Source organism: Ixodes scapularis, unplaced genomic scaffold (genome assembly GCF_016920785.2).
Source record: "Ixodes scapularis isolate PalLabHiFi unplaced genomic scaffold, ASM1692078v2 PGA_scaffold12__126_contigs__length_90152505, whole genome shotgun sequence".
Lineage (NCBI taxonomy): Eukaryota > Metazoa > Arthropoda > Arachnida > Ixodida > Ixodidae > Ixodes > Ixodes scapularis.
In genome coordinates this window covers 76,778,241-76,804,911 of record NW_024609838.1, presented here as the reverse complement: position 1 = coordinate 76,804,911, position 26,671 = coordinate 76,778,241, and positions in this window count along the sequence as shown.

Genomic DNA, 26,671 nt, shown 5'->3' with positions numbered 1-26,671 from the left:
GCGTTGCCGGTGGCGTCCGCTAGGGGCGCTACGGTTTGTTTGTAAACATGAGTGGGTGTATAGCTAACAGTGTCCACGATAGTACAGTATGTACCTATGTATGCATAATGTATGCATACATCTATTGATCTGTAAATGTAATCGGAGTTACTTTTTGCCCTTTTTTCAGAAGTATATCAGGGATAGCCCAGTACTTCACAGACAAATGTATCTCAGTATCTGTTTTTCGCCTTAAAATTTCGGTATCTCAGTATTTGTGTTCCGGGAAACTTTCGGGGCATCTCTTCACAACCCTGCTATACAACAACCTTAATATTTTGTTTTAGAAGTAGGAAGCTAATAAGAATTTATTTTCCTTTATTTTTTGTTGTTTGGGGGCGGGGAGGGGGGGAATACAGAACCTTAGAAGTTTTTGAATTTGGACAACGGTTTTTTTCATAAATACACCAGCATACTGCAATATTGCTGTATGTTAAAAACCAGGGTAATGAGTCAAAAAATCAGTTCAACGTTTTGTTTAGTTAGAAAATTACTAATCCAAGCATAAAGTCAAAATGGCTTTTATACAGGAGTTTAATGTTTTGTTTCAAACTGACTTCAATTTTCAGACTGTAACCTGATGGTGACAAAACGCCACTTTCGTAAACCTCCGGTAAAATGCCTAAATGAATTCAAAAAGCACTGCAAAGGTCAGGCATTCAACTACACAATCAGGAACTGCTCTTATAAAAGAAATAACAACTAAAATTATATCAACTCAAGGTCCCTCATGGATATATTTTGAAGTAATAAAAAAACTTTTGTTCCAAAAGCTGCCTGCTTCGCTAATGATTCATATCTTTGAACAACAACAATTTTCGGAGTGAGGAAATATTGCTGTATAACGTCCGAAATTTTTTTCACATATGTTGCTGTCCTATTCCAGCTGTGCGCACACATCTGTGACACTCAAATTTTCATAAAAGTTCCAGAAACTAGATACACATTTTGCTAAGAATGTCTCCAAGGGGCCCAAGACGTTCTCATAAGAAAGAAACATTTCGCTACGATCACATGACATGATGCGTTTAGACAGAATAGCTGTGCTGCTTATTCTCCGCTATGAAGATGACGATCAAATCATATTGCGGCGATCATGCCTCATGCTGCTATCTGATATTGGAATGGCAATGCGTTGATTTAGCGTCAATACGTCGCTGATTAATGAATAAATGACTTTAACGTCATGATGTGTTTTCCCGCCAAAATTAACGTGGAAACAAAATTTGGTCATAGGTCACGTGACGTCAATATTTTCCGCTAAATATAGCGAAAAAACTGAATTGGTGAATAGGTCATGTGAAGTTATGTTTTTCGCTAAATTTAGGGGGAAAACTGATGTCACGTGACCTGGCGTCACGAGATCAACAGGCAAATTAGTTTCCCCACAAACTTTTGTGCGGAAACTGAAGTGGTGCATTGGCCACGGGACGTAAATGTTTTCGCTAAATTTAACGAGGAAGTTGAAATGGCGTAAAGGTCACGTGAAGTAAATATTTCTGTTAACTTTAGTGGGGAACCTAAATTCGTTTGTAGGTCCTTTTACGTGAGATCTGGCGACATCAATTTTCCCGCCAAATTTAGTGAGAAACTTAATTGGTGCATGAGCACGTGACGTCGATTGATCGGCACATTGATACTTTAGACCGATGTTGTTGTAAAAAAAACTATCTCCAAACTCCGGTCTAAAAACATGCTTTTCGTGCAAGGCTCGTCAAATTATGAGGCGCTGGAGAAATGCAGCCTTCTGCGTTAAGACCTTATTTCGAACTCTTTTTGTTCGCCTTCCGCCCATTGAAAAGCATGCGGGAAGGGCCTTAGAACGCACCTGGTATCGCTGCGCCGCAGCGTTCTTCCGCATCAAAAAGTTCGTCTGCTTTCCTCGCCGTCACCATGGCAACAAACGCCGAATGAAGAGAAGCACGAACGGTACCGCCGCGTGAAGCCAGCAACAGCTGACGCCATTTTACGAACGCCGTCTGCTAGCCAAAGCCGAACACGGTGCGTCAGATCAACCGCCTTCGCCGGTGCGCCGCTGGCAAAGACGACGAAGCTGAGACACGCCGACGGCGATCGAGCAAGCAACAACACCGCGGGACGACTGCAACGGTGGCATTTATTCGGATCAAAGGCCGGCTCCGCCGGTGCGCCGCTAGCAAAGACGACGAAGCTCAGCCACGCCGACGACGAATGGGCGAGCAACAGCACTGCGGGACGACTGCAACTGCGGCATTTATTGGGTTCAAAGGCGCGAAATAAGCAAGAACAATCTTTATTTGAATCATAACACGCGATATCCAAGTTGGGGACCACATAACTTTGCTGGGTCTTTCCTGTGAACTTTTTACAGAGACACGGGGTGCCGCATTCAAAACACAGCTCCGTTTGCAAAATATGGGGGCCCTGGAAAGGACCGTTTAGACCGCTACCAGAACCTATATAACTGACGTAACGAGCACTTGACGAGCGGTTGGCGCATAAGTCGTCTTTATGCATGCAGGCGGGTGACGGGCTCAGCGCAGCGGATCCCTCGAAGTCACCGGGGCCGTCAGAATCCTCGCCCTGTCTGCGTCGGGGCTCTAGATTTTGGCGGCCGCGGCGACGAACGACTGGAATCTATCAGTGTTTCCGCGCGCCTTGTCTCTCCTCCAAAACATGAACTTTGCAAGGTGACCAGTGAAATGGTGGCTCTCGCGCCGTCCAGATGGAAGAGAGTTTTTGACGTGGGCCCAGGTGCAATCCACCGAATTGGTGTGCGCACCAGTGTTCGCGTCGACAAAGTGCAGCTTGTGGTTGACGGTGAGGTGCGTGAAGCGAGCGTCATCTGCAAGCTTGCGATAGCCAGCCCAACAATCAGTGATTATTCTTGTTTCAGGGCGGACCCACGCGGCTATTAGCCCTTAGAGGGTTTTAGCGTCACGGGTCTCCACGGGAACAAAAAAGCAGCACCCGCTGCAACGCGCCACACCGCCGAAAACCCGCGATGGTACTTGTGCCGACCGAACATACTCTCGTCTAGTTCTGCAGTCACGCCTTCGCCACCAATCATGTCTGACTGCTTAAAGACGGCATTTACCACAACCTACCGACAAAGGCTCGCCCAATCAGTTGTTGTATTACTTGCGATATCAGCCTCCAGCTGAATGACGGCGCACGGTAGGTTCTGGCATCCGGAGGATGATTTTCATGAGTTGGAGAAGCGTCAGGTGCGTGCGATCCTTCGAAAAGGGAACCGCTCCGTACCGAGACATCGCCCCGGCACTGAACTTTGACACCGGCTTCCTCTTGGCCACCTCACGAATCATCCACACCCCCCCCCCCCCCCCCCCCCCGCGTAACCATCCGCAGATCTAGCACGGACTTGCAGCTTGTCGTCCCAGCTTCGCACTCTGGACGCGCACGCAAACCCAGAAGCCAGGAGCAGGCCAACGCGCTAAAGCAAATTAATGGCTTCAAAAGGGTATTTCATGGCGCCAAGAAGACGGCACAAGTTGAACGCCATGGCAATGCGATGCTCGCCTCTGGAAGAATAAAGCCAATAAAGCGCCGAGGGGGAACTGCGCGCTTCTTTGCATTTATTATATTTATTTCATCCGCCATTTTATACCTCGTGACACAATTCTAACAAACTCATTGGTTGATCGGTCGGACCACACCATCGCGTGACAAAAAAAAAAAAAATAACGCCAAACGTATGTCTTTAGACGGCATCGTCACAAAGAAGGGAGCAGTCGAACCCAACAACAAAACTAAGTAACAAAGTGAATAAAAATATTTAAAAAAATAAGAAGGGAGCCGTTGGAGTTTCGGACGGCGTCTTCTTTGATGAGAGGAGCTGCTCTGGCCAGAGCGGCCAGAGCAGCCGTGCTGCTCTGGCTGCTCGGAATATTCCTTTTTTATTCTTTTTTTTACTCTACAGGGTGCCACGACCCTTATTTGAAGCTGATTTGTTAAATTAATAACAAATAACGCGTTGGAACGGAGGAGGTAGAGAGTCTTGGCGTCATAATTTGACATGGTAGAAAAGAAAAGAAAATAACGAATGCACAATACATACCGTATGCCAAGACCGTTATACTCCGCGCTTGGTGAGGCCTTATGACGCAGCCGACGACCATTAGGCTATTTATTTTGTTTCTTTATATTTTTTATCGTGACGACTACTGCACTGTGCCTCGGAGTCTCCAGCGGAGATCCGGCAGTTTTTAATAATTATTATTATTGTAGTTTGAAGGGCACTCTTTCTATGCTGCTTCGTTCCTGAAGCCATAAAAATATTCTTTCTGTTTAGATTATAGGCGCGAAATATCCACACTGACTGGGGCCTGAGTAAGAGCTCTGCATTACTGAGGCTCTAGTCCGTGTGGAGCTTTCGCGCCTACAATTTAAAACAAAAGGAATGCATGCACACACATCAGACGCTCACGCACTCAAAGTTGGTCCAGAATTCCAGCGTCCCCGACGTGTTTTTGTATCGCTTTCAAAACGATACACTGATACTGCCAAGTGTTCCCCGCCCAGGATTTTGGTGACATTAAATAGTCTACTTGTATCCCTTACTCCCTCCCTGTCTTGCGGCGCATTTTCTCAAAAGTGGTCTATGGTCCAGCAGTTGCAGCGTTGTTCTCGTGTCTTCTCGTTGCTGTATTTCACGCATGCACGCAATAGATGCTAATAATGAAGCTAAATAATCGTACTTATCAATTATTGGACTAATTTTATTGGACTAATTGTATCCACAAACCAATCCGACCATGAACTAAACTTTTTTAATTTTTTTTTATACGTGGAGCAAAGTAAGCCCGCCCCATATTTTTATGGCGTCAGGAACGAAGCAGCATACGAAGAGTGCCCTTCAAACGACAATAATAATAATTATTAAAAACTGTCGTATCTCCGCTAGAGACTCCGAGGCACAGTGGAGTAGTCGTCACGATAAAAAATCTAAAGAAACAAAATAAATAGCCTAACGATCGTCGGCTGCGTCATAAGGCCTCGTCAAGTGCGGAGTATAACGGTCTTGGCATATATGCATTGTGCATTTGTTATTTCCTTTTCTCTTCTGCCACGTCAAATTCTGACGCCAAGACTCTCCACCTCCTACGTTCCAACGCGTGTTTCTTATTAATTTAACAAATCAGCTTCAAATAAGGGTTGTGGCACCCTGTAGAGTAAGAAAAAGAATAAAAAAGGAATATTCCGAGCAGCCAGAGCAGCACGGCTGCTCTGGCCGCTCTGGCCAGAGCAGCTCCTCTCATCAAAGAAGACGCCGTCCGAAACTCCAACGGTGTTTTTTGATAACCCTTAGCCAGCTGGATCTCGACTGACTCCGTCCCCGGACTCCCGATGCTTATATAGCAGTGCCGGGAGTGCCCCCTGGCGGCGCCCCCTCATTGGTCGGATTTGGGCTCCCTTCTTATTTTTTTTTTATTTTTATTCACTTTGTTACTTCATTTTGTTGTTGGGTTCGACTGCTCCCTTCTCTGTGACGATGCCGTCCATAGACATACGTTTAACGTTTTTTTTTGTTTTTTGTTTTTTTGTCACGCGATGGTGTGGTCCGACCGATCAACCAATGAGTTTGTTAGGATTGTGTCACGAGGTATAAAATGGCGGATGAAATAAATATAATAAATGCAAAGAAGCGCGCAGTTCCCCCTCGGCGCTTTATTGGCTTTATTCTTCCAGAGGCGAGCATCGCAGTGCCATGGCGTTCAACTTGTGCCGTCTTCTTGGCGCCATGAAAGACCTTCTTGAAGCAATTATTTTCCTTTAGCGCGTTGGCCTGCTCCTGGCTCCTGGGTTTTCGTGCGTGTCCAGAGTGCGAAGCTGCGACGACAAGCTGCAAGTCCGCGCTAGATCTGCGGATGGTTACGCGGGCGGAGGGGGGGGGGGGGGGGGGGTGCGGTGTGTGGATGATTCGTGAGGTGGCCAAGAGGAAGCCGGTGTCAAAGTTCAGTGCCGGGGCAATGTCTCGGTAGGGAGCGGTTCCCTTTTCGAAGGATCGCACGCACCCGACGCTTCTCCAACTCATGAAAATCATCCTCCGGATGCCAGAACCTACCGTGCGCCGTCATTCAGCGGGAGGCTGATATCGCAAGTAAGACAATAACTGATTGGGCGAGCCTTTGTCGGGAGGTTGTGGTAAATGCCGTCTTTAAGCATTCAGATATGATTGGTGGCGAAGGCGTGACTGTAGAACTAGACGAGAGTATGTTCGGTCGGCACAAGTACCATCGCGGGTATTTAAGGCCTGGCCAGTGGGTTTTCGGCGGTGTGGCGCGTTGCAGCGGGTGCTGCTTTTTTGTTCCCGTGGAGACCCGTGACGCTAAAACCCTGCAAGGGCTAATAGCCGAGTGGGTCCGCCCTGAAACAAGAATAATCACTGATTGTTGGGCTGGCTATCGCAAGCTTGCAGATGACGCTCGCTTCACGCACCTCACCGTCAACCACAAGCTGCACTTTGTCGACGCGAACACTGGTGCGCACACCAATACGGTGGATTGCACCTGGGCCCACGTCAAAAACTCTCTTCCATCTGGACGGCGCGAGAGCCATCATTTCACTGGTCACCTTGCAAAGTTCACGTTTTGGAGGAGAGACAAGGCGCGCGGAAACACTGATAGATTCCAATCGTTCGTCGCCGCGGCCGCCAAAATCTAGAGCCCCGACGCAGACAGGGCGAGGATTCTGACGGCCCCGGTGACTTCGAGGGATCCGCTGCGCTGAGCCCGTCACCCGCCTGCATGCATAAAGACGACTTATGCGCCAACCGCTCGTCAAGTGCTCGTTACGTCAGTTATATAGGTTCTGGTAGCGGTCTAAACGGTCCTTTCCAGGGCCCCCATATTTTGCAAACGGAGCTGTGTTTTGAATGCGGCACCCCGTGTCTCTGTAAAAAGTTCACAGGAAAGACCCAGCAAAGTTATGTGGTCCCCAACTTGGATATCGCGTGTTATGATTCAAATAAAGATTGTTCTTGCTTATTTCGCGCCTTTGAACCCAATAAATGCCGCAGTTGCAGTCGTCCCGCAGTGCTGTTGCTCGCCCATTCGTCGTCGGCGTGGCTGAGCTTCGTCGTCTTTGCTAGCGGCGCACCGGCGGAGCCGGCCTTTGATCCGAATAAATGCCGCCGTTGCAGTCGTCCCGCGGTGTTGTTGCTTGCTCGATCGCCGTCGGCGTGTCTCAGCTTCGTCGTCTTTGCCAGCGGCGCACCGGCGAAGGCGGTTGATCTGACGCACCGTGTTCGGCTTTGGCTAGCAGACGGCGTTCGTAAAATGGCGTCAGCTGTTGCTGGCTTCACGCGGCGGTACCGTTCGTCCTTCTATTCATTCGGCGTTCGTTGCCATGGTGACGGCGAGGAAAGCAGACGAACTTTTTGATGCGGAAGAACGCTGCGGCGCAGCGATACCAGGTACGTTCTAAAGCCCTTCCCGCATGCTTTTCAATGGGCGGAAGGCGAACAAAAAGAGTTCGAAATAAGGACTTAACGCAGAAGGCTGCATTTCTCCAGCGCCTCATAATTTGACGAGCCTTGCACGAAAAGCATGTTTTTTTGGCCATCCCGCGTCCTGTTTTTGTTTATCCGGAACATGGGTCTAAAGTATCAAACTGCCGATTGATCCGCTAAATTTAGCGGCGGAACTGAATTGGTGCATAGGTCACGTAATGAGAAGTTTTACGTTAAATTTATTGGCGGATCTGAATTGGTCCATACGCCTTGTGACTTGAATTTTTATGCTAAATTTGGCGAGGAAAGTGTTTACACTTACGCAGTCAAAATACCGGGGATCAAGCAGTATTGTACACGTTACTAAAAAAAAGAAATCGATTACAAGTACTGTTACTCTTGGCTAAAAAGTGTTTGATTACTCGACGGCAAAAGTAATTACATTACTTAAAGAAGTAACCGTTACTTTTCCGATTACTTTATTGTGTGAAGGCACATCTGTAGCGCTCATAACAATGAACTACTTCCAACCTATATTTCACATTTGCACAAGTATTAAAGAAGAAAAACTGGCTCCCTCTTCGGGTCGTTGCACCTTCACAATGCGGACACAAGCATAGAACTCGTTTGAAGACGTTTAATGATTTGGGCGTTCGCCAGTGTGTGTGTGTTGGGGGGGGGGGGGGGGGGGGGGGAGGAGCGGAGGGGGTTCTAGATTTTGTTAAGCGTGAGCAAGGGTTGTCGCTCAAAGTTTGCGTCGCTCATTTTATTCTTCACATGTGGATGAGCTCGAATGTTATACAAAAGAGCACCAGCTGCAGGATTTGAAACGGATCATGTGTAGTATCCATTAGCTGAAGAGATCGCCCCGACCACTTCTCAACTCGAAACATTGCTTGTCACAAAGACCACGTAGGGGAAAGGGGGAAATATTTCAACTGCCTTTGTTATATTTTGCATCCGCTTTAGGCATTCTTCGGTTCTGGTTCTCCCACGGGCTGCAAGTAGGTACCCTGAGCAGGATATTTTTTTATTTCTGTGTGTGCGTGAGGGGGCTAGTTTGAACGAAGGACTCACAAAGCTGCATTCTGCTTCCTCAAACTTCGCCCTGAATGGCGTTTGTCACGCCATGTGGGTCCCTAAGGCTTCCCACTCCCAGTCCCAGCTCGAAAAAAAAGAAACGGACATTCCACAGAAACTTTACATGGAAAGAGTTTGACCTCGCTTCCTACAGCTCCGCAAAAATCTTTCTATTTTCCGTTCGAAAAGAAAAATTGTAACGGTTACAAGTAATTTTATTACTTCAAAAAGTAATCAGTTTACTCTTCTGATTGCTGCCTAATAAAAGTAATCAACTGATTATAAAATTACTCCAAAAAGTAATCGATTACAAGTAATTTGATTACTTGTAATGCGTACGGTACAAGTCTGGGATCAAGGCACTAAAAGCTGACGCTGTGAAAAAAAGATGCTTGAGGAGAAGCACGTTTTCTGCTTAAGTTTTCACTTTTATTGATTTTTTTTTTAAATTTCGATACCCCTCTCCAATTAAGAAAATGTGTACCTCATTATGCCGGTCGACAGGTTCGTACCGGCTACCAGTATTCACGTACCGGCCACTCCCAAGCTATACCGGTGTCTAATACACGTGTACGGGTCACCCGTTATCAAATGCGGGGCATGCTGCATCGGATGCCGACTGCCGACATGGGTTTACTGGTCAGCGGCAAATCGGTAAATGGCTACAGACACGCCGGTACGATTTTATCGCACACAGATCACATCACCAGGTGAGAGATATTCTCGTATGGTAACGGTATTTTAATAATGGTCACCAATACCCCACATCGTTGCCCTGTAAGTTATGTACATACAACAATAGGCTCTATCAGTAGGCCGTGTTGCGAAAAGGCCCAGGAGACGACCTTGCCCTTCCAAACCGACCGGCATGGGTGAACGCCCTGGAGCATCGTCACCAAATGGCTACGCTCAGCGGTGCATGGAGGCAGGGCAGGAGGCGCCCTGGCGTCGCCAACATGCCTCTTGCGGAGGGACGACGTGGCCTCCAACGAAGGATTATTAAGTTGACGGACGCCAGTGTCACCGGGCTTTACCTTCCGGGCCCTCTCCCTCCTGCTTCGATCTGGCCTCGACGCGCGGCACCTCGGCAGCCGTGGGGCGCCCTCGACAAAGGAGGGGGCTTTGCGTCCTCTCCCAGCTTCAAGCTTCGATGGGATCATCCCCTTTACGCACGGAGGCCAAGACGCCTGCAATCAGGGATCTCTGCCCCGTCCGGACCGCGATGGCGCCGGTGACCAACGAGATCGACAGGCCACACCGTGACCAAAGTCGCCTTCCCTTCCGTGTGCGCGACGCGTGTGGCAGTGTGGGGGAGAGGGAAATGGCGTGCCTTGCCATTAGAAACAAGGAACCCTGGGGATTCCCTGCTGGGGATGTGGGGACAAGTGAGGTTATAAAAGCAGCAGCAGGCGGCTGCTAGCTTGTGTTTTCTGGTGTTCTCGACAGTGCTCTCAAGCGTTCTTGAGTTGGTGTAACCAGTTCATATGTATATATAAAGAGTTATATTATATAAGAGACACCCCTCCTGCTCCCTGGTCCTTCGCGATTCCGGCCTCCACACGAGCTCCTGCCCTGACTCGGCTCCCTGCCGTCCCCACAGTCCCCGGACAACCACGCGTTCCCAACAACTGGTGACAGCGGTGGGATCGACTTCGCCGGACCATGACTTCTTGTGTGGATGAGTGCCCGGCCCTTTCTTTCTCCATCTGCCAGACCCATTAGCTCTAAGTTTTGCCTGTGGGGGTTGGAGATAGTCGTTGTCAGAAGGACTGTGTGACCGTTCTGACGCGAGGAGAATTTTGTGAGAAAGAGGGCGAACACAAGCTAGATCATGAGTCTCGAGGCATTCCGCTGGTACGAGTTGGTACAGGTCTGTACCGAATTAAAAATAGATTTGGGGCAGAGAAACAGAAAGCCGCACAATATAGAACTCCTTGAGGCCGAAGACGTCAGCGTTGAGGAGTTCACGAGGCTCTGGAGGAGGTTCGCAAAAGGGAGCGGGAGGAACGCAGAAAGCGGGCCGACGAGGAGGTTCGCGAAAGGGCTAAAAAGAAACGCGGGGAGGCTCTCGAGTGCGAGAGATGGGAACTCGAGTAATGCGAATACAAGCGTGAAATGGAGCGGCTCGACTACGAGTTCGAGCAGCTCAAGCGCGGGAGGTTGGGTGTCTTCGTCGGGAGACACCAGGCGTTGATGGGGTGACAGGAAAGGCGTGTCAGGGAAAGGAGAAAGTGGGAGCTGGGGACACAGAGTTGACCGGAGACCAGCGTCTTTCTCCCGACACGACCGTCGCCGTTCTTCGCCAGCCCGACCCGAACTCCGAGCGGCGGGATGGTGAAAGTGACGTGGAAGCAGCGACAGAATTGATGCTTCAGGAAAAGAGGAAAACGGAAGCTGGGGACACCGAGGTGACCGGAAACCGGCGTGTTTCTTCCGACGCGACCGACGCTGTCTTACGTAAGACCGACGCCGTTCCGCACAAAAAGGACCCCGAGCTGCGGGAGAAAGAAGAGAAGCCTCTTCAGGCGTCCAGCGGCGGCTTCCCGGATGACGAAGGCGACGCCAAGACGGAGACGACGCCGGGGAAGTCCAGCCAGCTCACGCAGAGCAGCGCCAAGATGACGAAGATAGTGGTCCAGCAAACAAGCCAGGATCCTGGCCGCTCTGATCGGCACCCGTGCGGCTTTATGACCAAGCCCACGTGCCGTCGCAGGAGTCTAAGTGGCTCACCAGGAGGGAGGTGATTGAGATTTCCTTCGACGAGATCAACCAATCCTGCCTGGTGGGGTTGCAGAGCCTGGACTCCAGACCATTCACGGAGTCCAGGTGCAAGAGGGACGTCGACGAGTACGCGTCCGGCAGCGAGTCGTCATCGAGTTTGGAGGACGGGAGACCCCAAGTTGGCCATCCCGAGGGACCTGCACCCGGCGGCGGCTGCGCGGGCAAGGGATTCACCTGGGACACCAAGTAGTCCAGGCTGGACAAAACAGACCCGACACCAGTGCACCTCAGGCCATCGTCGTGTTCGCGGCATGATGCATCTAAGAGCGAGAACTCGGATGCCATCAGGAGCAAGCGACCGAGACCGAAAAGAAAAAGGCAGCTCCGGTTTAGAGTTGTACGTTCTGGCAGCAACGCTTCCTGCAAAGAGCGCCCAGGAAAGCCCGACGAGCGCCACCTCAAGAAGAGGAAGCGGTCCTCGGAGCTGGGAGGGGGAAAACTCCAGGACCCCAATCCCAACAAGCCACGAACCCACAGCTCAAGTGCAAGCAAGGAGCCTGGAGAAGGTACCAACGAGCCTGGGACGACTCAGCGAGGTCCCAGACGGAAGCACAGTTCATCGCCCGCGGTTACCCCTGGCGTCACGTCGGACGTGGAGACCAAGGGAGATCTCCGGGACTGCAACTTCGTGCCTGCAGTCAAGCCCAAGGAGAAAAACTTGAACAGTCCGAGTGAGGCCAAGACCAAACAGGGCGTGGGTTAGATGCAAAGAAGGACTTTCGGGGGAAAAGGGAGGGCTAAACGTGTTTTTTTTTTTGTGTGTAATTGAGTCGACTAGGTTATTCGGCAAGGTTATTAGCTTTTCTTTTTCCAGGAGTTCGAGCTTTGCGTTTCGTTCGGCTTTAGCTCGTTGCGTTGGCGGTAAAGTTCATTTAAAGCGGTTTTATACGCCGTATAGTTTGCTTTATTAAGGATGCTCGAATTTAATAGGGATATGCCCTATATGAGTTACATTAGGGTTAGTAATGTGTTTTTTTTTCACGGGAGTCCGTTTCATTTTGGGTTGAGCGTAAGAGGGCTTTTATTAGTCTGCAAAAGTTTCTTTCGCTAGAGCAGCCTGTCGGAGAAAAATAAGTTTCTTTGTGCGTGTTTTGCGTTGATAGAATATAGTACGGAACTTCCGCGAGGCATTTTATTTTGTTGTTCGTTTTGGTCTGGCGGATTGGAGAGATTGGGTGCTGGGTGCTTCCCTACGCCGAGTGTGGTTCGGTGTTGTGGGTTTTGTTACTGCCGCTTCCCAGTTTGGACTCCAGCCTGGACCTCAGTCGCCAGCCCAGCCGTGAGACCGCGTTTTTCAAGGGACCAGTGTGAACTGCTAACCCTCAAGACACTTTTCCTGGCGGCGGAGGAGCTGTTGCGAAAGGGCCGAGGAGACGACCTTGCCCTTCCAAACCGACCGGCATGCGTGAACGCCCTGGAGCGTCGTCACCAGGTGGCTACGCTCAGCGGTGCATGGAGGCAGGGCAGGAGGCGCCTTGGCGTCGCCAACATGCCTCTTCCGAAGGGACGACGTGGCCTCCAACGAAGGATTATTAAGTTGACGGACGCCAGTGTCATCGGGCTTTACCTTCCGGGCCCTCTCCCTCCTGCTTCGATCTGGCCTCGACGCGCGGCACCTCGGCAGCCGTGGGACGCCCTCGACAAATGAGGGGGCTTCGCGTCCTCCCCCAGCTTCAAGCTTCGATGGGATTACCCTTTTACGCACGCAGGCCAAGACGCCTGCAATCAGGGATCTTTGTCCCGTCCGGACCGCGATGGCGCCGGTGACCAACGAGATCGACAGGCCACACCGTGACCAAGGTCGCCTGCCCTTCCGTGTGCACGACGCGTGTGGCAGTGTGGGGGAGAAGGAAATGGCGTGCCTGGCCATTAAAGGCCGCCGTACAGTTCGCGCTTTCCACTTTTTTTGCGTTTCCTCCTCTCCTGCCCTCCTTTCCTTCCTTCACCGCCCTCCTCCACCTGTTTACCGCCCTCCCCGGAGGGGACAACATGGAGAATGGATTAGGAGACGCCTCCGTTAATCCGGCTTAACCCGCCGAAGAGGGGGCCTGCTGCTTGACTAAAAATTAATTCGCTGCTCGAAAAAAAAAAAAAAAAAAAAAAAAAAAAAACGCCGCTGGCAGCGATTGTTTTGCCGGATGCGCAACGCTCCGTCCGCCTTAAACAAGCTTGTATGCATTGGACTAACATTTTTTGAAGTGCGGCATGTTTAGTGTAGGTCCTATCATATGGTCCTGCAAGACTTCCCTGTCCGCCTCAAGCTAGCCAATAATTCAAGAACATAACGACGGCAGCGTATTCAAACAGTGTAAAATAAAATGTATATAATATTTTTGAGAACACCGTTGTCTTCACTGCTTGGCTTTCAAGTTCTTAGCGCTGCCAATAATCGTAATCAAACTATTTTTATGATTGAAGACAACTCGTCGTGCATCGACCCCAAGATTACGCTTACGTGAAACATGATTCGGCGCGGGAGCGGCTCGAGTCGCCGTAAACATTTTTTTTTTCAACGTGGATTTTGCTTTTTTAATTTAGCTGAGGCACCACTGGCAGAACACGAATCGCATACTTGGAAGGTATATACCGTCTGAAAACTTATATAGCTGGTTCAGTGAATGGAATACTATCGCATTCGTTGATTCGAACTTCAACAAATCACACGCACCCATTCTCCCTATTCCTGTTTACCCAGTCATAGTCGTTCCCTCACGATGCAATACGAGTACAAGTAACTGCAGTTTATGCATTGTTGACGTTAATTAGACAGCCGTGATCACACGGTTTTTAGAAGCGCTATAGAACGAGCAGAAGCGTCGAATTCCGGTACACTGATTCATTTCTGTCTCACCGCCGTGACGCCACACGAGAAAAGCGATTTCGTTCTGTCTGTGAAATTAGGAACACAGAAATCAAGATATAATCCCGGTAATAAAACAAAGCGAAATGGATCTCTGCAGCCAATACCTGACCGTTTGCGAGGTGACTAGGCGAAAGCATATATTACCTCCGTGCCTTTACCCTCTGCACACTGCCAGAGAGAGTCATACAAACTCCTTGGAGCTATTGTCAACACGATTGCGTTTGCAAGCCTCTAGTTTGACTCGGCTGGGATTCGTCCCTTTCATAGCTCTCTATGAAACGAGAAAGGTAGATACTTTTCTACATTGGGTGGGTTTGCCCGGGGCCTCCAGTTATTTACGGCCAAAATCACACTGGAGGCGCTTCAGCAATGTTCACTCTGGTCGACACACGTGCACACTAAAAATGCCAGTCGTCTGCCTTCCCAAAAGATACTTGAAGAGCCAATCATAGAGACCGACGGATAACGAGGCCGAAATTATGCTCATACCTCAAGAAAATTATAACACAAATTTGGCCTCGTCATTCCCAAACTGGTTGCCGGACGAAATTCTCTATGCGTATTGTAAGCCAGGGTTGGTAATAGTAACGTAAGATACGTACGGCAGAATTCCCTGCCATAAATAAAATGATTTGGCTAACGCTAATGTAACGCGAAATAGGTGCAAAGAGTTTTGGAAAAGGGAGCGTAAACCGAAAAAAAGGAAGAAAAAAGAAGACAGAAGAAAAGGAGAAGTAATAATAATAAAAAAAAATCTCTGGCGACGTGGCCAAAAAAAAATTCTGTTCATGTGATTTTTATTGTCACGTGACCGAACAAAAAAAAATAAACGAAATAAAAAAAGAACACGAGAAAAAATCATCCCCTGCCCGGTTTCGAAGCTAGGCCCTCTTGATCGTGAAACTAGCGCGCTATTCGTTGCGCCTAATAGTTGCGCCGACATAACTTTTTTTTTTCTTCATTGCAAGTTGCGTCAACATAACTCTGCCTGTAATGCTCGCGTATTTTCACATCATAGGAGAAAGCTTAGGTGCCTTCGTAGTTTTTCATGTATGTGTTATTTTTATTTGTGGCAAGAGTTCACGTTCCAGAACGCTTTTAGAGTTTTGGAGCAAAACGAGTTTTCTTCATCCGAGTCACCTTCTAGGGTCAGTAGACCGCACTGGGTCGTCCAGCTAATCAAGCAGCTATTTTCAAATTCTCTGACGTGCCCGTCCTCGCATCCGAGGTCGCCGTTTGACAAGCTTATCTTCCACCTGGTAACCGGAACCCCAACGGCAGCTATGTTCCGTCCCCACTCCCTCACGAGAGGATGGCCTCGCCCCGAGGCTAATCCCCTTCTCTAGACACCCTTTCCACCCAACGCTGGCCCTTCCCCTCCCCGTCTCCAGCTTCGGGAGAGAAGGTTCTTCCCTGCAGAACGTCCCGTTTGTACAGCGGCCTTTAAAAACAAGGAACCCTGGGGATTCCCTGCTAGGGATGTGGGGACAAGTGAGGTTATAAAAGCAGCAGCAGGCGGCTGCTAGCATGTGTTCTCTGCTGTTCTCGACAGTGCTCTCAAGTGTTCTTGAGTTGGTGTAACCTGTTCATATGTATATATAAAGAGTTATATTATATAAGAGACACCCCTCCTGCTCCCTGGTCCTCTTCGAGTCCGGCTGCCACATGTGTTCCTGCCCTGGCTCGGCTCCCTGCTGTACCCAAAGTTCCCGGACAATTACGCTGTCCCAACAGCCGTCTTTTATACGACTATATTGGCAAACCTTTTCAGAAAAAAACATACGGCGATCCCGCTGCGGACATCACACATTCCATGACTATGTTCACGCATGGGCTCTTGAGAATACGCGTTTCCATAAGAAAAAAAGACACTGACATTTCTACAGGGACCGTAAGGGCCCAAGTAGCGCAAAGTTGACTTTGAAAGAAGGGCCGACGTGAATCCCACGTCGGTTTTTCAAATCGGGTCTAAGCGGGGCTAACTTTGGCTGCTCACCTGGGCTGCCTGGGTTGACCTATTAAAGGCCTACCTCGGCAGCCGTCATGCGCTCCACTCATGAGAGCCACAGTGGGTCTACCTGGGCCGCCCACGTAGGCCGCCCGTGGGACCCACAGGGGGCTTGGTGGGCAGTCCACACGGGCCCCCTCAAGTGGTTCACAGTAATCCTACGCGGGCAGCTCACACGAGGTCCCTTGGGAACCTAATCACGTTTGAGGTTATTACACCGTTTTATTGAGGTAGGGCATTTCAGCACTAATTGAGTATGCCTTACTCTCCCGGTGTGCCTTCTGGACGAAATATTCTATTTTTATTATTGTGATTATTATTATTATTATTACATGTACCCACAGGGCCTTTGGCATTGAAGAGGGGAGTGGTTACAAAAATGATGTTGAGGTAAAAGAAAGCAGTTACTAGAAATAAAAAAAATGGTGTCTGTTCATACAATATTAGTTAAGGCGTTCTTGAACAGGTGAAGGTCTTCGATTGAAGCTGTTGGTACGGGGAGGCGATTCCACTCTTCTGATGTGCGTGGGAGAAATGACTGAAAAAAATCATTAGTCCTGCACGATGGAACACCGACCTTATGGACGCGATCTAATCGATATGAAACGTATTGGGGAGGTAATATCAGTTTGGCGCGGAGATGGGGGTGATAAAACAACTTGTGAAAGAGGCAAAGACGAAAGTTTTTAAGACGAGATGACAAAGACGGTAAGTCAAGGCTGAATTTTATTGTGGTTATGCTCGCAGTTCTGTTATAGTTGGACAAGATAAAGCGAACAGAGTTATTCTGGACCATTTCGAGTCAGTGAATTAGATTTTCATGACAAGGGTCCCAGGCTGAAACGGCATATTCGAGTTTTGGACGAATTAGTGATTAGTAAAGAAAAAGTTTTAGAGATGAGGGAACTTTTGCAAAATTACGTCGAAGATATCCCGACATACGGTTAGCGTTATTAATTATATATGTTATATGAACTGTCCAAGTAAGTTTTGATGTGATGTGAATACCAAGATATTTATAACTAGTCACAGCATCTAGGGGCGAGTTATGAAGATGGTAAACAGGTAGATTATAATTTTTCCTGGACACCGGCATAAATTTACATTTGTTAATGTTCAATTGCATGCACCACGTTTTGCACCTAACAGAAATAGCGTTAAGATCGGACTGGAGCGTGCTAATGTCATTTTCACAAGTTATTTCCCTAAATACAACACAATCATCGGCAAACAAATGAATATGGGAAGAGACACAAGAGGGTAGATCATTAATCTATATAAGAAAAAGAAGAGGTCCGAGCAGAGAGCCTTGTGGCACACCGGAGTAAACGCCACTCGGCTGAGAGAGGTGATTATTAGCTACAATGATCTGCGAGCGGTTAACCAGAAAACATTCAAGCCAGATAACAAGTTTTGGGTCAAGGTTAAGTTGGTGCAATTTATAGAGTAATAGCTTATGGCATACCTTATCAAAGGCTTTTGAAAAGCCTAAAAAGATGCAATCGGCTAATGAGGAATGGTCAAGAATAACATTTAGTTTATGAAGGACTGATATAATTGTGTTTCACATGAGTAGGTTTTTCGAAAGCCATGTTGTGACGACGTGAAAAACGAATTAGATTCAAGGAAGTTGGCCAGGTTCGAAGATAGTTAATGTTCAAAAATTTTACATGGGATGCTGGTTAGTGATATTGGTCGGTAATTAAGTGGAGAATGCTTGTTACCTGATTTATGAAGTGGAATCACCTTCCCGACCGTCCACTCAGCTGGAAGACAACCATTATCGATGGTCTGTTGAAACATTTTTGACAGGATAACTGAACAATAAACGCTCGTACATTTTAAAAATTTGGGGCTGATGAAGCCACAACCAGGAGCGGAGGAAAGTTTAAGTGATCTAATTATGCTTTCGACACCTAAAGGATCTCTGGTTATCGGGAACATAGCAGGGTAGTCATAAGAATTGGTATTTGGTAGTGGGATGTTGGAAGTTACAGAAAAATTACGCGTAAAAATTTCATTGAAGTTAAACGGACATTGATGAGGGGGAATGAGATTCCCTGAACTGTCCACTAATAAAATATTATCATCATCAGCAGGATTTATCACGCGCCAACATTTTTTAATGTCGGTTACAAGCATTGATGGTTAAGGTAGTATTATGGTATTTTTCTCTGGCTGTTTTAATGGCCGCCACGTATTCATCAGAAGCCTGTTTGTAAGCGGCCCAACGAACATCGTCTGATGATGAATTGGCCGATCTGTACAATTGCTTTTTTCTGTTAGATAGACGTCTGATGTGGGGGTTACACCAGGGAGCATTACTGTTAGATATGATAGTGCGGGTAGGAATGTGCCTATTAGTTAAGTCGTTGATCTTGTCCACGAAGATGTCCGAGTTGGATTGCACGCTGCGAATTTCAAAGTCCTTCAAAAATGCTTCGAGGAAGACGGATAGATCACTATTAATAGCCTCAAAATTTGCCTTTTGGTAATTACGAATAGTTTTCATTTTTCTTTTAATCTTAACGCGCTGCAGGTTGACGTGAAATGACAAAAGGGTATGATCACCCAAGCCAGGCAAGAAAGTAATTTCTGAGATGAGATCAGGGCAAGATGTTAGTACAAGTTCAAGTGTATTCGCGACTGATTCGGTTATTCTTGTGGGTTGCTTGACAAGTTGCGTGAATGAAAACAGAGAACATAGATTTAGAAATTCATCTGCTAGAGTGGGAAAAGGTTGCATACAAGGCGATTCGCTTTCCTATAAAATATTAGGACTATTAAAATCGCCCAGTAAAAATAAAGGTAATGTAGGATGACGAGACACAACTAGGTTGATTACATCATGTAGCTCGTTACGAAGGTGGAAGAATAATTAGGGGAACGATAGCAAGCATCAACAATAACTCTGCCGATTCATTTCAATAATAGCCCATACCATTTCCAAGTTGCTGGGGATATGAATACACTGGGAAGGCAATTCCTTGGAAATGGCCAAAAGAACGCCGCCGCCTCGACGCGTTGTGCGGTCGCAGCGATAGACAGAGAAACAATGCGCTGACTCGAAGATTTCGTGATCGCGAAAACTAGGATGCAACCAGGTTTCAGTTAATGCTATGATATGAGCATTGCAGGTATCTATAGCTGAGGTTAGTGAATCGCGCTTATTAGTCATGCTACGAATGTTACAGAAAAGAACCGATACATCAGATACGTTAAGACCACTGCCCCTCGCGTTTCCCTATCTCTCCTCGTGTGCTGAGGTGCTCGGCTGTGGGTTATCAGGAGCGCGTTGGGACGCAATTTCGACTACGCTCTCGGTTGCCAAGTCATAGACGTATTGCTTTGTGTTTATCACGAGCTTATTGTGGCGCAGTTGGAATGTTGGTGACTGAGGTAGGTTTTTAGCAAACTCGATAAGCTTTCTTCGAGCAATACGCGTTGCGGGAGAGAAAACTTCGCTAACAGTAACGTTTATTTCCCTCAGCTTAGCGCGTACCGAAAGGATCTTATCTTTTATTTTGTAGCCAGAAAGCTTAACTATGATGGGGCGGCATTTGTTCGGCGTGAGTGGCCCCAGACGATGGGCGCGTTCAATGGAATATTCAGGCATGGTATCGAGTGCGTCAAAATTCTTTTCACGTGTGCCTCAGACTGCTCCCATGACTCGCGAGAGTCGGGAATGCCATAAAAGAGTAAGTTGTCACGCCGCGACTTGTCCTCCAGTTCGTCGAGGCGGGATTCCACTGAGTCATGCTGAGTGGTTAGCACTTTTACCAGTCCTGAATTTCGACCAGGTTCGTGTTAAAATTGTCGAGTACCTTTGTTCTTTCTTCAAGGGCGTCTAGCCGTTTTTGAATGTGGCCAATTTTAGTTTCAATATTTTTTGGCCAGTCTTTATTGATTTTACGTCAGCGACCAGCTCAACTTGACTCTGTGCCGATTGAACAGACCGTGCCTGAAGGTCTTTTAGAAGGTGAAAAAGGACAGCCATCTGTTCGGACCGCTTGTCAGGCAGAGTGTCAATCTCTAGAAGTGTCCCAGAACGAGTATGAGGGCCCGGATTCACTTCGACGTCACCGCAGCGCACTAGCAACCGAAACATCGAAAAACAATCACAAGCAATTTCACAAAGCACTCCTGGGCACGTGAGCAAGAGCAAGTAGGGGTCGTTATTCTTTTTGGCGTAAAGAGAAAATTGATTACACACCTGCAAAGCGCAGAAGCGCGGCATTACAGTCACGTCGACGCCACTGCTCCCGTGCCCACTGGAGAAGCAGTCGCGCTGCCAGCCGTTTAAGAGGAGGGCGGGAATTGATGTCGCTGTCGATGACGCTGCGGGACCACGAGCTGGTTGCAGCAGACGAAGGTGATCCGGGACAAAAGAGCTGACGACGTGCTGCTGGCCGACGCTCTCGGTAGATTGTAATCCGATGGGGTATCCGGCTGTATCGCTTGGCAAAGTTGAAGGCATTTTGATGGGTAAAAAAAAACCTTGCCAGCAAAACTAACAAAAATTAATTATTTTAAGTGTACGAAAAACAAACTGCATTTATCTTCATATAAAATGTTGTTAGACATGTGATCAGTATGCGCAGCCAGTTAGCACCGACTACGGATATTCACATTTAGGAGATATATTCAGAAATGTTTATTTTTAAGCCATAACAAGCACACATCGAGGGGGCGCGCTGGCAAGAAAAAAACTACAGATCACAAAAGCCGCCCACAACGTTTGCCACTCTAGTCGTGCATCAAGTTTAAAGATAATCAATCACACAGGTGAAAAAAGGGGCTACTGCATTGCACCGTTGTGGCCTGTCACAGTAGTACACGAGGCGCTCTCCGACGCCCCAATACGCTCCACGCTCAGCCGCCGAAGGGGCACATGTGTTAAAGGCTGGCCCAAAATCGGCTGTGACCCCCCCTCCCCTCCCCCTCCCCCATCTCCTGCGACGCCGCCGCAAGACGCCAAATGGAGACCCCGAGCGCACGAAGACGCAGGCGTTCGAACTGGCCCCAACGCCTAACATTCAACAGCACGAGCCCCCCTGCATCTTTAACTGACCCTTCCTAACACAAAACTACTTCCATCAAACACCAAGACCAGTAAAAAACGTCCTCCACGAGTTTGTAAAGCTCCTTCAGAAAACATATTCGTATTCGGGTGGAAAGTAACGTGCGAGAACGTTTAGAGTGGAAAAGCGAGAATGAACACACGTGGCGAGCCAACGCGCCTTCCATTGCAAGTAACGACCCATGGTGTTGAGAAGGGACCGCAGCTTGCGGTGCGGCGAAACGAGGTTGCGCTTTCCAAGTTTTTAATCCACAAGAACGCGAAGTTGAAAAAAAAAAATGGCACCAGCGCCCAGATACCCTACGAGATACGTGACACACTTCTGAGAACATGCGACGTGGTGAAACTATTCAGATAATAGTCACCATTCCGTTATCGGAGTACTTTATGGGAAGAATTTTGGACGTCACACCTCATTTAAAATCCGTCAAAAGCTCAGAAAACCAAAGGGGACCGGGGTTTATCTATTGTCATTGCTTGTGGGGTGGTGACGGGGTGCTCTCACCAGCGAATAGTTCCGAGACCCGTGCAGCTAGTACCGACAACAGGTCGTCGATCTGGGCTGTGTTCCAAATCTTACCCAAATAGATCCGAGTTACTCCGACGGGTCGTGTCACGTGACAACACAGATTGAAAAGCGCTAGACGCGGGGAGGTTTTAGAACGCCAAGGTACAAAACCCTTACCCTGGTGTAGGATCGTGTAAGCTTTGAAACACGGCCCTGTTGTTTTAATGCGTCAGCATTAATACCCTGGCACCAGAGTTGGAAAGTAATTGTGCTTACATTTCTCTTGTGTTCGAAGCCTGTCGTTAACCCATTTTGAGGCTTCTTCCACGTACTTGAACCTGCATGCTAACGATATTTTATGCACCACACAGGGTGGCTGTGTTGGTGTATATAAGTGGCATTGTGAAATAAGCATGTTAGTTGTGTATGAGACGCTCCCTTCTGGGTTTGTTCCTTCGACTAAAAGTTTAATTTTTTCTTTCTCTGCACCGCAGATTTAGGTGTTAAACGACATAATTCCATCGTAGACTGGTTCTGCGTTTTTCGAAATAAGCTTTTTGAAAACGAATACCCATGTTCTGTTCAGTGATCGACCCGCAAATTAGAATGATGACGCAAGAAGAAACAGAAAAAAAAAACAAATGTCAATGACATAAACAAATTGCGGGAGAAAACGCACCACAAAGAGGAAGGGGGGGGGGGAGGGGGGCTCCGGGGCTGCTGCCGCAAGAGCCATCACTCGGGAGCGTCGGGCAGTTATTTGCCTAGTGCCATACTATGGACCGCCTTTATGTCGCAACGCGCCCCATGTTGCTAGTTTTGCCCTACCACAGTGGAACCCCGAGAGTCGTCGCTCGGCCGCTCAAACACAGATACCGGAACCTCCGAGTTTGAAATCTGCGAGTTGTCGCTATTTGCCAGCGGAAGGGGCTATTGGTTCAAACATTATTTGGCAAGCCCACGGAAAGAGTGGAAGACTTCGCAGTAAGCAAAGAAAATACTTCTGCTTACCGGTCGTCGACGTTCTCCAGAAATTGTGGGGCTGCCAACCTACGGTCGCTCGCTAGTCATGGCCTCTCTCAGATATCGTTTGACACTTTTGAACAGAGTGCTAGTAAAAAACGCCTATTGGGAACGTTTATAAAACGTAAAAAAGAAGGTGAACGTCGCAGCAAGGCAACCAGTAACGACAACTGCCACCGTGCGTAATACAGCCCTATATGAACGTCGCAGGAAGACAGCCAGTAACGACAACTGCAATTGTGCGTAGTACAGCCCTTTGTGAACGGCCATGAAAGAAAGAAATAGACGAGTGGATTTTTGGCGCTAGCTAGCGCCACCTGCCTTGTGCACACTGTTTTGGTTTTGGTTCCCCAACCGAAACATTTGAAACATTCGCAATATCGGTAAAAATAAGACTCACAGCCTCCCCTATTCAAAATAAGACTTCAGCCTTGATGTGGTACTAGACGCGCTCAGTACTTTAAACCTTTTTGGCTATAAATCTTTCAGCCCTAAAAAGATCTTTCTGCCCATCAGAAATTCAGCATTTCAGACCCCCTCAGCCCTTCAATCACCTTAACGCCCAAATGACTATGAAACATACTAAAACAGAATGCACTTTGAAACCTTATAAGAAAATCATTTTATATATCGAGTTTTACATCAGTGTTTTAACTCAAAAAGACGAGTTCGCGCTCAAAGTGTTCGTTGCTTGCTCAACAGAATGCGGAAGAGATGGACTTCCACAGCACCAAAACGATGATGGGAATAACAGTTATTTTGTCATTGGAAATTTGTTACGACAGACAGTTATAGCATAAAGGAAGCTGAATGCAGCACTCTTGTGTTTTCGCTCTTTTTCTTTTTTTGAACTTCGGCTGTGTTTCGAAGTGAGTGATTTGCACCAACTTCTTCCTTTCCGTCTTTTACGCGATGGACAGAGCAGGCCTGTCTACTGCAAAGCAATTAGATCAAGCTAGGTGCAGATAGCTGAGGGCTGCTTGTCTCATAGGTTGCATGCTGTACTGGAAAACCCAAAACATGAGTGTGCTGGTCGGAGTACTTCCTTGGTTAGGAGGGTGCTTGCATAAACGAAATGTCTTTCAGGAGTCTCACATTAGTGCTATTTCCAGCACTGCATGAGGGTTCTAAATGAAGGCAAAAGCAGTGGTATGCCATACACTACTGCTCACCACAGCCCTGGGATTCTATTTTTCTGTGTAATTTCTGTAACATGGTCATTAAAAATGCATTTTTTCTAACCATTCACCCTTTTAGTGCATTTTGCCTGAAGGCTGTAGAGGGACAAGCAGCTGCACATACCCAGCAGTCATCTTCACTGACCACAATCGTCCTGCACCTAATTGGGGTGCAGAATTTCCATCAACAATAAAACATGCTCCCTTAGCACCATTTTGCGTCTCTCATGATATTAAAGTAGCGCAGAAGAAACATTTGCAGCACTACCTTGGTCATACCCGACAGAACTGTCACATATAGAATACAAATTTCGGGTCAGGAATTATCGGTGCAATTGTTTATGTGCCAAGACTCCTATCCCAACTTCTGTTGTCGATGGATATTTCCCATACAGGTAACCACAAATTTCACAAATAACGGTGATACGGCGGTGCTAGTTCAATCGTCCAGATACCAGCAACCACAGCTTATTATTCACCTTTTCTTCTTCTATATTTGGAACAATATAATGATAGCGCCAGAATGATGCAGTCGATGGGAAACAAGCTACCACCCATGAGGAGGCCCTCGTTTATTCTCTCAGTTGAAATGAATCCGCGTTTCGCTTATGCGGTTTGCATTTTTACCAGGTTACCCTTGCCAAAAACGTTGTGTTAGAAAGATTTTTTGGAAGCAGCAACTTGCCACAGACACTTAAAGTTCTAATTTTAGGTGTCATACGGAAACCCCGACTACACACGTTTGGTGCGGCGTTTCTTCAGCGCAGGCGCCACAGCAATAAAAAAAAAATGGAAATCTATTTGGCATGTCTATATCTTTTGTCTAATATGAAATACCATTTTCTGAAATACCAATCTTGCCTGCCATAGGCTTGGGGTAAGTTGTTTTGATGCATAAGCAATTGCTTCAGACCACAAAAAGTGTCCCTGTATCAAACTTCTTCACTCATTCTCTCGGGGTCTATAAAATACCACGAAAGAATTGAATGCCGCTTGAACTGTCTGCTAGGTAGACCACTCTGAAGCCAAAGGGACTTGCTCTGTCGACTTTATTTGGCAAGTTGCAAAGTATGACAAAACATTGGAAGTGGATACACACAAGCATATTTCGAAAATGTGACGAGATGCATAGCTTGTAGCAGCCTCAACAGCTGCCAGGCTTCAAGTTTGAGCAGACAGACTCTGGTAGGCAGCACCTACTAGCAAAGGCGGCCATCTCCCAGTTTTTCAGCGCTGCACAACTTGTCCTCTGCTGTGAAAGCTTACACGTCCTCGGGGTGGGACTTTTGGGGCTCGAGGGGGATGCCCGAAAATAAAACTATTAAAGCCCGAAATGTGCAGAAAGTGAAATGATGTTGCTGTGCCCAGTACCCTTGCAACCACTGGAACCTGCTTTTGAGTATCCTATTCACTGCTCTACAACAGAATCTTAAGCAATCTCTTTTGGTTAAGCTTGGCATCTGGACAGCACAGCATCCATTGGTGTTGCGAGGAATTGTTGTGCAAGCGTGGCTTCAGGTTTTGTCGCTGTCACCTGCACACAACTGTAAGGCGGTATCTGACAGGAATGTGTCATAACATTTTCACTTGTCCAAAAGCACATCAAAACTAGATAGACATTTATATGATAATGCAGCCTCTATTGGAGCTAGTAGTTACATAGCATCCTAAAAAGCCTAAAATGTAATAAAAAAATACTTGAAAAAAAATGGAGGTATTCCCCTTGCCTTGCACAATACCCAAAATTAAGCTTTCAAAGCAAAGAGGTGCAGCGTCAATTGAGTTTATAATCTCTTTATTTTCCTTTATATAAAAAGGTGATAGATGGGGCACATAATGTCAAACGCCTAGCTGCATGGCTTGCAGCTTGACGAGGCGCTCTACCCAGTGTGGCAGAAAAGCTGCAGAAACGTTTCAGACAACAAAAGCCCCAAAAAAATCACATACTACACCAGTTTGAACCTGCAATCATAAAGTAAAAACGTACACAACGTGGTGCGACTGAAAAATTTCCAGGTGTTGAGGCCCGAGACAATTGGATGATACACATGCAATCGCAGTGTCGTGCAACGACCTCGCACGGCACTCATCACGTTGAATGAGACGCTCGTTTTCTACCAAGAGCTCCCGTGCAAGTGCATTGAGGAAATGTTCTGTTCAAACTGTATTCGAGCACAGCGCATTAGGCACTTACCGACAACACAGCTGAATTTGCATGGTTGAACTTCTTGGTTGTCGTCTTTTTGCGTGCGAAGCCCACCAGTCTTCAGCCCCGGGTGACCGGTTACCGCCTGTGTGACATCCAAAGAACGCGGCTCGCAGCACACCGACGCACGGTGATCTCTTTGTCGCAGCAAACTGTGCCGCCAGCAACGCAGAAGCTGAGAGCCGTTGCTGCTCAGCAACGCAGAAGCTGAGAGCCGTTGCTGCTCGGCTGTCAGCCCTTGCGACGCCGCCAATGCTTCCACGGCAACTGTCAACACGAAAGAGTGTCGGGCAGTATTCCTTGATTACGTCCCTGGCGAACCTCGAACCGAACACACACAAAAAAAAAGCGTCGCAATGGTTCCTGAAAGGTCGATTTGGCGTCTTAAAGCGTCTATAGGCTCCCTAGGGGAGCCAGAGTTGCGCGTCTGTTTTCCACGTGCCGCCGCGCCGCTA